Raw genomic sequence first — 13,551 nt, 5'->3', positions numbered from 1 at the left:
TTGATGTCCTTATCTACCATACCCCAGTCTGTGACCTTATTTGAAAATAGAGCTATTGCAGATGTAACTATTTAAGATGACATTATACTGAAGTAGGATAGGCCCTACTCCAATATTACTGGTGTCCTTATAACAAGAAAAATTTGAACATAGACATGAACAGAGGAAGAAGGCCATGTAAAGATAAAGAAACCAGGTTGATCCTTCTACAAGCCAAGGAATGTTATATACTTCTAGAAAACTACCAAAAGCCAAGAGAGAAGCACAGAACAGATTCTTCCTCATATAGCCTGTAGAAGGAACTAACCCTGATGAGACCTTGGTCTCTGGCTTCTGGCCTCCCGATCTGGGAGACAACACATTTCTGTTGTTCAAACCTCTGAGTTTGTGGTAATCTGTTATAGTGGCCCTCACAAACTGTATTAGTCCATTTTCACACTACTGTAGAGAAATATCCAAGGCTGGATAATTTATAAATAAAGGAGGTTTAATTGACTCGTGGTTCTGCATGGCTAGGGATGCCTCAAGAAAGTTACAATCATGGCAGAAGGGGAAGCAAGCATGTCCTTCCTTACAAGGTGATGGGAGGGAGAAGTGCATGAAAAGGGGGAAGAGCCCCTTATAGAACCATCAAATCTCATGCGAACAGCAAAGGAGAAACCACCCCCACAATTCAATCACTTCCCTCCCTTGACACGTGGGGATTACAGGTCCCTCTCTTTGACAGGGGGATTTTAATTCAAGATTAGATTTGGGTGGAGACACACAGCCAAACCATATCACAAACCATTTCCTATCATGTAATGAAGACAGGATAGATTGATCTGGTGTGGTGAAATGACTGAGATTTTATCTTTATTTTGTCTGGGACATTATCTGATTATACAACCACTTTCAAACTGCTGTGGGTTTTAAGAGATTGAAGCCAAATGTGATGTATCTGCCTAGGAGGCCTGGGTGCTATTAAAGACTCTTGAAGTTGAGTGTTTAAGAGACATTGTTATCTTCTATGTAAAACTTGTTCCAAAATTTTCCTCTATTATTTATTTTTTTAGGATGTGTTTATGAAGCCTAGATGCTTTGAAGTCCCTGGTAAGTAAATCTATATTATTTAATTTTCTAAATTTAGAAATGTTATCAGTAATGTACCTTCATCTTTCTTCCTGGAAATCTGACATTTCAATTTTTTTTCATCAGCCTGGATATTTTCATGAACTCTAAAGTTTAACAGTACAAATAATTTGTACCTGAAGTGTATTTGTGGCATGCAAGGTCAAGGGTCCAGGGAGCTTGAAGAACAAATAGTATGACACAAACCAGTTTTTAAAAGCAGCCTGAGAACACTTTGTTTTTTAAGGGTTATGGTTAGTGAGCACGGATCTCACAGGAGTTCCTAAGGTTTTATTAACTATTTAAAAGATTAAGCCCACTCTTCCAATTGTACTTTGAAACAAAATAGAAAAATGTACAAAGTAAAAGACTTTGGTATTCCTGAAAATGTCTATCTGCAATGGAAATAAACATATATTTCTCTCACTGATGCATGTTTAAGACCTCAGAGTTTAGTATTAAAAAATAGTAAATTTCCATGTTTTATCATTTTTGACTCCTGAGCTCTTGTTAAAACTTGTGATAGTGTTAATTATGCTTGTGATAGTCAACTATCAATTCACTCTACAGGAAGCATGAAATGCTTTAGATTTTATAAATAATATCCATTTACTGTATACTTTATGTACTGTGCTTATAATTTTCTTATTTTAGTTCATTGAGTTTATTTACTAGGAGAGAATATCTATGCTATACATAGAATATTCTATAACATTTTAAAAATCAGGGATATTTATGTATACTTAAATCAGGGATTGAAAGAATATTCCTTTTCTTGTGTTCCTAGTATTTCTTAAAGCATCATATACTAATTAAATATTTGTTGTATATTTTCAACATATTCTGTAAGATGCTTGGAGAAGGAGCAGGGCATAGTAAAAGACACAACAGGTTTCCGTCCTCAGGGGTTTTATCTGGGGCCTTAAAAGGAAGTTTATGGAAAGATAAACACATGGTAGGGAGCCATGTTTTAGCTTACTGTTATGTAAAGACTGGAAGTAGATCTCAGAAAAGGGAGTTGTTATGAATCAGGGTGGTCAGAAAAGAGTCAATAGAGAAGTGGGGATTGGGCTATAAGAAGGTAAAGTAGAGGAAGAGGGAGGGCACAGAGACAAAGCAGGCTTTGAAAATTCTTAGACGTCTGGTGACAATGAAAAGGAGTAGGTTGAATTGGTTGAGAGAGCCAGATTTTTGTGAAGGGCACTCCATGATAGGAGAAGAACAATTCTATAGTCATCAGGACAGAAAAAGATAGCTTGAAGGATGGTCACGGAAGAGACTTAAACAATTAAATGTAAAACTAGGGAAGGACCAAAGGAGAATGCTTCTATAATGACTGCAGTTACAGAGCAAATGATACCCCTTTATTTAGCTAAGTAAATAACCTTCAAATATTCCTTGTCTCATCATGTTTATAGTTCTTGATGATTGACATCTGTGTTACAAGAAAATAAATTGTTATCAAAAATTTATTAAAGAAAATATATACACTAAAAATTCCAAAGATGTCTGTTTCATTCCCCACATTCAGTATTGCCGTTCTAAATAAATATCTTCTTATCCCAAGTATTGTATAATAACCGATATTAGATATGATTCCTGAAATCGATAAAAAATTTAGTTCAATGAGAACTGCATTGTGGCTTCGGATATAAGAAGAAGGAAGATTTATTCAAGAAATCAATCTTATATCTTGCTGTCTATTTAAAATTCTGGAAGCAGAGATAAAATAATTTACTTGCTTGAAAATCTTTTGTGAACCCTTATTGTCCCTAAAATGAGGTTCAAAATCCTCAGGCAGGTATAGGGCAGAGGGTAAAATGTTAAACGCTGGAGGCTAACCAAGTTGACAATTTTGATTTTCTTACTTATCAGTAATATAAGTTTGGGAAAGTTATTTAATCTTTCAGAGCTTCAGTTTGCAACAAAATGATAATAACCAATCATTGAATTATTATGAATATAGGAAGAGATAAGTCACGTAATCAGCATATTACATAGTAAGTGCTCGATGGGTCTATTACTTTAAGCAGATTTGTGTTAGTCTAAACTACCATCAACTGTCTCCATCATACTTTTCCTGTAGTAGTTTCCTCTGCTGATCTTCATTCTGCTTATCTTATGGTCAAGCTGAATTCTCTTTAGATCCATGGTGTGTAATTTCTGCTTCTCTGCTTTTCTTTATACTGTATCTCCTGCAAGGTACCCTCCCCATTTCTCACCCAGTTATTTTTTAGGATTCTATGCATCCTTTCAAAGATCAGTTGAAAGATCATTTTCTAAGAAAGAATTTTTCTGATACTACCAGCTCTTCTGATCTCTCACAACAGTTGTGTCTCTTGAGGGTGCTATATAAATCACAATTCTAAGTTGCAAATAACAGAATTCACACTGAATAATTTAGGCAGAAAATAAGTTTATTAAAAGATATTAAACAAGTATAGAAAATATCTGGGGGGCTCAGAGAGTCAGACTTGAAGCTAAGCCAGAAAAAAATGTTCACCTGTAGTGTAAGACTGGTTTAATGAGAAAACTATTACCATTTCCTCTTTGGAATATGCTCTGTCAACCATGTAGCCTGGTACTTCTTGCATTAATCAGATTTAGACCACATGCCAGAAATATAGCTGCAAGGGCATGTGAGAAGGCACTACACACACACACACAGACACACACACACAGACACACAGTTTTTTTTTTTTTTTTTTTTTTTTGGTTTCCTGTGTTGGGTGAAAGAACTTTGCAGTTTGAGAAATTACCAAAGTGAAAGATGTTTAAAGATGTTGTGTGATTACAAATGAAAAATGTTTAAACAGACACTTACCACTTAAAAAAAACCCCTTTATTATAGTAATTTTCAAATATGTAAGAAAGTAGGGAATAATAGTGCCATCAACCTCCCTCATCTCTCCCCATTGACCGCTTACCTCTCTATAGCAATCATCAAGCCACAGCCACTCTTGTTTTGTTTTATGACTGTCCCTGCCCACATCTACCTGCATACAACTCCTCCCACCCATACCTTCTAGTAATTTTGAGGAGAATCCATGCATAACATCATTGCTTCATTACTAATTCAGTTTGTATCTCTAAAAGATAACAAAGTGTTTAATAACATAACCACAATACCATTATCACATCTACAAAGCTAATGATAATTCTGTAATGTCAACAAATGTCCAGGCAGTGTTTGAATTTCCCTGATTGTCTTCAAAATGATTTTTTTTTTTGAGACAGAGTCTCCCTTGGTCACCCAGGCTGGAGTGCAGTGGCGCACTCTTGGCTCACTGCAACCTCTGCCTCCCCTGCTTGAGCCATTCTGCCTCAGCCTCCCCGAGTAACTGGGATTACAGGCACCCGCCACTATATCTGGCTAATTTTTGTCTTTTTAATAGAGATGGGGTTTCACCACATTGGCCAGGTTGGTCTTGAACACCTGACCTCAGGTGATCCACCTGCTTTGGCCTCCCAAAGTGTTGAGATTATAGGCATGAGCCATTGTCCCCGGTCTCAAAATGATTTTTAAATTTTGATTTGTTTGAATCAATTTCCAAGCAAATTTCTCACATACATTTGCTTCTCATATGTCTGTTAAGTCTCTTTTAATCAGTAGATTCTCTTCATCTCTTTACAACTTATTTGGTGAAGAAACCAAGCCATTCATCTTGTAGAGTTTTCTGAATTCACAGTTTTTCTAAGTGCTTCCTTGTGGCATCATTTAACATGTAGCTGTCTTCCTCCCTCCCTCTGAAAACTAGTAATTAGATTTAGAGGCTTGGCATGATGGCTTGATCATGGAAAAGCTAGAATTAGAACCAGGTTTTCTGACTCCTAGTCCATGCTGTTTCTAAGCTGCCTCTTTAAGGAGGCACAGAGTTCATGGCCTTCTATTTGGAGAGAAAAAAAAAACAGTTCCATGCTTATAAAATGCTCAGAGTATGCTCAGTTTTGCTCATCATTCAACACATAGAAAAGATGATGTGCATTTTGAGAAAGCCTATAGAAAATAGGGAAGCTGATCCCAGAGCCTTGGCCACCTTTCTTTCTATGGACTTTCTATTGGGGAATGATACTGCTTTTGTATAATTGGATTTTCTGGGATCTGGTTCTTTATATGCAGAGGTTAAAAAAAACCTATATTCCTGCCTTAAAATGCATCAGTAATAATACTGAGCCAGCATGGATACAGCAAATATGTATAGCATGAGTTATGTTTGCGGTGACAGGAGGGAGGATATGAAGAAAATCTTGGATGATTTATATTTGTATAAATGTATTTTTTCTCCCCCTTATCTCTTTGAGGATTTTTGCTTCTTTTAAATTCTAGACTCATTTATTCCAATAGTTATAATTCTTGTGTATGTATTGTTTGGCTCATTGTCTGTCTTTATTCACTCTTGAGACTCTAATTATTTTGACTTATCAATAAGAGTGTTTATGTTTGTTAATTTCGTAGGGCTGTAGCAATACTCTATCAGATTATAAATTATCTATTTAAAGCAAAACAAAGTGATTCCTAAGAATTCCCTTTTAATTGTAGTGGAGTCACTCACTATACAAGGTTAAGTTGTATGAAGAAAAACTTGATAGACATCAATTCATATTGTTTTTCCTCTTGGAACTCTTTTTTTATGAAGAATCTTTTATTTTTACTACTTCTTATGGGTAGGTTGACACCCTAAAAGTGGTTTGGATATAACATTATTCAAACAATATAAACAAAAGAGTTAGATGGAAAGGAATTTTCATATAACATGCATGATTGTAGGAGATGAGTGGACTGCACTCTGGCTTTGCACATTTAGAATAAATTTGTTCACAAAATATCTCATCATAAAGACATAAAGTAAGACAGCCAATAGCATAAGCTCAGTGACAAACTGAAGATCATTAGCTTCCTAAAAACCAAATTCTTTATCATAATGGAAACTTATTTCAAATGAAACTTGTTATAAGATCAGGGCATCTTGCCATTTTGGCATATTTAAATTAAAGGAGCCATGTTTATTTGGGGTGAGGTACTTTGCATACCCACACAAAATCCTGGTTTTTCCAGTGTTGTTTTATACACTCACTTTAACCACTACCTTATATTTACAGAGAGATGACCAGAATTATTTGGTAGTTCAGTTTTGTCAGATATAGTATAAAAGAAAGCTGACAAAATTACAAACTTACATGGATTATTGATTCCTTCCTTCAGTGTCCATGAAGAATCTATAGAAAACAAAAAGAAATATAGTTTACATATGCAAACCCAAATGCCAGGCTTTATGTTAGTAATTAATCTTTGAGTTAAAGAGGAGATCATAAAGAGAATTATGAAATTTGAAGATTGAAACAACAGTAAAGACTCACATGCCACCATTTGAAAGTCATGGCTGAAATAGTCCTTTGATGGAAATGTAAAATAAAATTACCAGGACACAGAGAGTTTGAAAATAAATAAGCTAAACATCCAATTCAAAAAGTTCAAAATGCAATGGAGAAAATAAAATAACAACCAATTGAAAGAAACAAGAAAGAAGGAATTAATAACAATAAAAAGTTAATAAAATAAAGAACAAAAAACATCAAAACATCATCAAAACTAAAAATATCTAGTGTTCCTTGCCCCCCACCAAGATGATGGATTAGTAGAAGCCTCCCAGCCACTTAGAAATAGCAAAATAGTGCATAAAAGATAAACTCTGTGAGCTTTAATTTAATAATGAAAATGAGAGTCCACTGGAATCATGAAGGACACCCCAGGTTCCAAGGAGAGCATGGGCAAACAGGCCCTGTGACAACATCTGGCTGACACAAGTGAATGAAGCTCCAGTACATGAGAGAGGCAGAGACTCCCTCTGTGACTCATTTTTCCACTGGGGAGCCAATCAACCAAGGCCAGGGGAGAGAACTGTTTCTCCCAAGCTCTGGAGCAAACCTGGCAAGAGGCTGGAAGACATTGACAGGGAAAGACAGTGATAAAAGATTTTCCCAGACATGGATTAGAGCAGGACATCATTTTTATTCAGGGCACATACAAAGTGAAGCTCTCTTTGGTGATCTGCCAGTGTGGCCGTGCAAGCATTTTAGTCTCAGGTCAGAGATTGGAATGCATGCTCTGAAGCAGAGTAGGGGCTTCCACAGCCAGAATTGTGCAAAGTATCTCAGCAGTAGATGCCAATTGCAGCTTGGCAACCTGGAACTGGTCTATATGTGTCATTGTTGCATGCCCCAGTCTGTTCCTCTGAGCTCATTGTGCACAAAGGCCCCCTCTACTCCACCCCCAAGCAGAACTCCAGACAGAGCACTCATTTGCCTGGACCAGCAGCCTGAGCAACCCCATACTTTCTGTGCAAAGATCCCAGTGCACTGGATTTTCCTTTGGCACTGGTGTTTATGCCTGCCATCTGTAGATAGGCCTGCCTGATCTGTTCCTGCCCATGTTGCTCCCCATCCTCCTAGGGCTGAGCAGGGAATTCATACCACTGTGCATGCTACAGATCACACCAGTGCCTGAGGCAACAGATAGCTTCTCCAAGTATACAAGAATCAGGTATATACCCAGCTGCATTGACTGCAGCTGGCTCTTACCTGTAAGTACCATCTATCTATTAGATTGTAAGTCAAACCACTTAGCCCAATATAAAACCTACTGACAGAATTGCATAGGGCTATAGAAGCAAAGCCCAAAGACCATACCCAGCCTTCTTTAAAGTCATGCCTCCTAGAGAGTGGGGGAACAAAAAGGACAAAACCTGCAATAATATTATATGAAAAAAAATCCTGCCTGCATAAAAATAATGACAAAAATCAGAAGGGCCAGTGTTTTCAAATAAGAAGGAACCAGGACAAGCATTTTGAGATTATGAAAAATGTGAATGTAGTGACACCCCTAAAGGATCACATTAGTTTCTAAAAATAGTTTCTAACAAAAGTGGAAACTCAGAAATGACAGATAAGAATTTAAAGCATAGATTTCAAGGAAACTCAGCAAGATGAGAATCAACACAAAGAAGCTTTTAAATAAATCCAGGAAATGAAGGAAGGGATAAACATCTTAAAAGAAATCAATCAGAGCTTATGGAATTGCAAATCTCACTTAAGGAATTTTAAAATACAATGGAAAGCTTTATCATAGACTAAGTTGAGCAGAAGAAAGAATTTCAGACCTTGAAAACTGGTCTTTCAAACTAACACAGTCAGACAAAAATAAAGAAAAAGGAATTTAAGAAATAAACAAAGCTTTAAGAAATATGGGATTATGTAAAGTGACCAAACTATGAATTATTTGGATTCCTGAGAAAGAAGGAATGGAAAACATGTAAGGGAATAATTCAAGGCAACTTTTCTAATATTTTTAGGGAGGTAGGCATCCAGATACAAGAAATCCACAGAACACTTGTGAGGTACCATCCAAAATTAACACCACCAAAGCATATTGTCACTGGATTGTCTAAAGTCAATGCAAAAAAAAAAAAAAAAAAAAAACCTAGAAAAAAAGGCCAGATTATGTATAAAGGGAAATTCACCAGGCTAATAACAGGCTTCTCAACAGAAACCTTGCAAGCCAGGAGAAACTGGGGCCTATTTTCAGCATTCTTAAAGAAAAGAAATTCCAATCAAGAATATTATATCCTGACAAACTAAGCTTTGTAAGTAAAGGAGAAATGAAATCTTTTCCAGATGAGGAAACACTAAGAGAATTTGTTACCACTAGATCAGCCTTATAAGAGATGCTTAAGGGTGTTCTAATATGGAATCAAAAGAACAATGTCTGCTACCATAAAAATGATTTAAGTACATAGCCCACGATAGACTAGCAACCACACATTAGAAACTACAAAGCAACCAGCTAAAAATTTCGCAAAAGGATGAAAATGTTACATGTCAATACTAACTTTAAATGTAAACAGTCTAAATGTCCCATTTAAAAGACACAGAGTGGCATGTTGGATTAAAAACAGGACCCATCTCTCTGCTATCTTTAAGAGATCTATCTCACATGTAAAGTGAGACCCAAAGTAAAGGGCTGGAGAAAGATCTATCATGCAAATGAAAAACAAAAAAGAACAGAGGTCACTATTCTTATATAAGATAAAACAGATATTAAATCAACAACAGTTAAAAAGGACAAAGAGAAGCATTACATAATAATTAAGGGTTCAGTTCAACCAAAAGACTTAACTATCCTAAATATATACACACTCAACATTGGAGCATGCAGATTCATGAAACAAGTACTTCTAGACCTTCAAAAAGACTTAGCCACTCAATAGTACTGGGGACTTCAGTACCCCACTGATGACATTAGATAGATCATTGAGGTAGGAAACTAAGAAAGAAATTCTAGACTTAAATTCAACCCTTGATCAATTGGATCTATCTACAGAATACTCCACCTAGCAACCACAGAATATACATTCTTCTCATTTATACGTTGAACATACTCTGCCATTGACCAAATGCTTGGCCATAAAGCAAGTTTCAATAATTTCAAATAATCAATATCTTACCAACCTTACTCTCAGACCACAGTGGAATGAAGATAGATATCTATACCAAGACGATCTCTTAAAACCACACAGTTACGTGGAAATCCAGCTTGCTCCTGAGTGACTGTTGGGTAAACAATGAAATCAAGGCAGAATAAAAAAATTCCTTGAAATACATGAAAACGGAGACAATATACCAAAATCTCTGGGATGCAGCAAAAGCAGTGTTAAGAGTAAGTTTATAGCACCAAACACCTACCTCAAAAAGTTAGAAATATCTCAAATTAGTGATCTAACATCATACCTAGAGGAACAAAAAAAGAAGAAGAACAACGTAACCCTAAAGCTAGCAGAAAAAAAGAATGAACTAAAATCAGAACAGAACTGAACAAAACCGAGATCTAAAAATTTATGCCAAAAATCAGCAAAACCAAAAGTTGGTCCTTTGACTGCTAGCTACATTAGCAAACAAAGAGAGAGGATTCAAATAAGCCCAATCAGAAATGACAAAGGTGATACTGCAACCAATCCCACAGAAATACAAACATTCTCAGAGTCTCTTGTGAACACTTCTATGCATATAAACTAGAAAGTCTAGAAGACATGGATAAATTCCTGGAAACACATGCCCTCCCAGGATTGAATCAGGAAGAAGTTGAAGGGTTAACCAGATCAACATCAATTTCTGAAACTGAATTAGTAATAAAAAACCTACTAACCACAAAAAGCTCCAGACTAGATAACTAGATGGATTTACAGCCAAATTCTACTGATATATAAAGAAGAGCTAGTACCATTTCTACCAAAACTTTACTAAAAATTGAGAAGGGACACCTCCCTAATTTACTGTATGAAGCAGCATCACTCTGATACCAAAGTCTGTCAAATACACAATGAAAAAAGGTAAATACAGGTCAATATCCCTGATGAATATTGATGCAGAAATTCTCAACAAAATATGAGCAAATTGAATCTAGTATCACATCAAAAAGTTAATTCACCATGAACAAGTAGGCTTCATTCCTGAAATGCAAGTTTGGTTCAATGTATGCAAATCAATATATCTGTTTTTCCACCTAAACAGAATTAAAGCTAAAAACCACATGATTATCTCAATAGACAAGGATAAAACTTTTGATAAAATTCAATATCCCTTTATGACAAAACCGTCAACAAACTAGGCATTGAAGGAACATACCTCAAAATAATAAGAGTCATCTATGACAAACTCACAGCCAACATTATATTGAACAGGCAAAAACTCGAAGCATTCCCCTTGAGAATTGGAATAAGACAAGGATGCCCACTCTTACCATTCTTTTAGAACATCATATTAGAAGTTCTAGCCAGAGCAATCAGACAAGAGAAAGAAATAAAATGCATCTAAACAGGAAGAGAAGAAGTCAATCTACCTCTCTTCATGGACAATATGATTCCACATCTAGAAAACTCTAAAGACTCCACCAGTAGACTCCTGGACTTGATAAATGACTTCAATCCAGGACACAAAATCAATATACAAAAATCAGTAGCATTTTCATGCACAAATACCATTCAAGCTGAGAGGCAAATAATGAATGCATTACCACTTACAATACACACACACACATACACACACACACAAACCACCTAGTAATATATCTAATCAAGGAGGTCAAAGATCTTTATGAGGAGAACTATAAAACATTACTGAAAAAAAATAGATGACACGAATAAATGGAAAAAACATTCCAATATCATGGATTAGAGAAATCAATAACATTACAATGGTCATACTGCCCAAAGCAATTTACAGATTCAGTGTGATTCCTGTCAAACTTCTAACATAATATTTCATAAAATTAGAAAACTATTCTGAAATTAATATGAAACCCAAAGAAACAAAAAGAACCAAAATGGCCAAAGCAATCCTAAGCAACAAGAACAAATCTGGAAATATCACCCTATCTCAAACTGTACTGTAGGGCTAAAGTAACCAAAGCAGCTTGATACTGGTACAAAATGAGACACATGGACCAATGGAACGTAGTGGAAAACCCAGAAATAAAACCACCTACAGCCATCGGATCTTTGACAAAGTTGACAAAAATAAGCAGTAGTGAAAGAACTCCCTATTTAATAAAGAGTGCTGGAACAACTGTCTTGCCTTATGCAGAAGAATGAAACTGGACTCTACCTTTTACTATATACAAAAATTTACTCAGATGGCTTAAAGATTCAAATGTAAGATCTCAAACTCTAAGAATCCTAGAGGAAAACCTAGGAAACACCATTTTGGACATCAGCTCTGGGAAAGAATTTATGACTAAGTCCTCAAAAGCAATTGCAACAAAACAAAAAAATTGACAAGTGACCTAATTAGACTAAAGATCTTTTGAAAAGAAAAATAAACTATCAACAGAGAAAATAGATAATCTACAGAATAATAGAAAATATTTGCAAACTATGTTGACAACAAAGGTCTGATACCCAGAATCTATAAGGAACTTAAACAAATCAACAAGAAAAAACAACCCCATTAAAGGTGGGCAAAGGATGTGAACAGACATTTTTCAAAGAAGACATACGTGGGCAACAAGCATGAACAAATGAGAAACCTCATTAATCATCAGAAAAATGCAAATCAAAACCATAATGAGATACCATCATTATCAGTCAGAATGGCCATTATTAAAAAGTCAAAAAATAACAGTGGGAAGCTTGCAGAGCAAAGGGAACACTTATACACTGCTGGTGGGAATGTAAATTAATTCAGCCATTGTGGAAACCAGTTTGGTGATTTCTTGGAGAACTTAAATTAGAACTACCATTTGACTCAGCAATTCCATTACTGGGTATATACACAAAGGAATATAAATCATTCTGTGATAAAGATATATGCATACATATGTTCATTGCAGCAGTATTCACAACAACAAAGACATAAAATCAACCTAGATGTCCATCAATGGTGGACGAGATAAAGAAAATGTGGTACATGTGTATCTTGGAATACTACACAGCTATAAAAAAATAAAATCATGTTATTTGCAGCAACATGGATGGAGCTGGAGGCCATTATTCTATGCAAAACAGAAAACCAAATACCACATGTTCTCACTTGTACGTGAGAGCTAAACACTGGTTACTCATGGATGTAAAAATGAGAATGATATAAACTAGGAACTACTGGAGGGGGAGGAAGGAAGTGTCAACGGTTAAAAAATTAGCTATTGGGTACTCTGCTTACTACCTGGATAATGTGATCAATTGATCCTAAACCTTAGCATCTCACAATATATCAATGTAATAAACCTTTACTTGTACCCTATTAATCTAAAATAAAACTTAAAATTGTTTTAAAAAAGTCTGCAGCAAGCCTGAGCAATAAAAAAGAAAAATAATAGAAACATAAATATGCAATGAAAAAGAAAAATAACTATAGATATAACATTTTAAATCAAAAATATTATTATGGACAACTATATAAGAATATCATTGATGACACATAAGAAGACATAACATATTTGGAAAAATATGACCTGCTCAAAGTAGAAAATATGAATAGGGTCAATAAACAGTAGTGCTGACAAAATGGTTACCTTTCTGCCACCAAAACTTTACAACCCTTAGTCTGTTTCACAGAAAATATTTAGAGGAAAATTAATCTTAAAATTTTTTTTAGAAAAGTAGAGGAGCTACTGGCTTATTTAATGAGATTAGTGCAATCTTGATTCTAATATCAGATAAAAGCAATAAAAGAAAATTATAAGCCAATTTCACCTGTAAATGTATATTCCAATATCCTAATGAAATATTAGCTAATTAAAAATTTTCTTATTAAATAATAATTCATTGTTCAGATCAAATTTATCCCAGGAAGCATTAAAGTCTCAACAAAAAGAAATTATAGCAACAGCATTCGCTATATTAATAGAATAAGAAAATAATATGATTATTTTGATTGATGCAGCAAAAGCAT

The 13,551-nt window shown here is 35.2% G+C and overlaps 1 long non-coding RNA gene across 2 annotated transcripts in view; it reads left to right on the top strand.

Moving 5' to 3' along the window:
* Window positions 1-13,551, top strand: part of LOC128931626 (uncharacterized) — a 173,068-nt gene that overhangs the window by 69,628 nt on the left and 89,889 nt on the right. For both annotated transcript variants that reach the window (XR_008480252.2, XR_008480251.2), the window contains exon 3: window positions 1,056-1,092. This is a non-coding gene — a long non-coding RNA (uncharacterized LOC128931626). The remainder of the gene's footprint in view (window positions 1-1,055; window positions 1,093-13,551) is intronic.

This window comes from Callithrix jacchus, chromosome 3 (assembly GCF_049354715.1).
Source record: "Callithrix jacchus isolate 240 chromosome 3, calJac240_pri, whole genome shotgun sequence".
NCBI classification, from domain to species: Eukaryota; Metazoa; Chordata; class Mammalia; order Primates; family Cebidae; genus Callithrix; species Callithrix jacchus.
The sequence above is the reverse complement of the archived record's forward strand: the minus strand, read 5'-3'. Positions and strand labels throughout refer to the sequence as shown.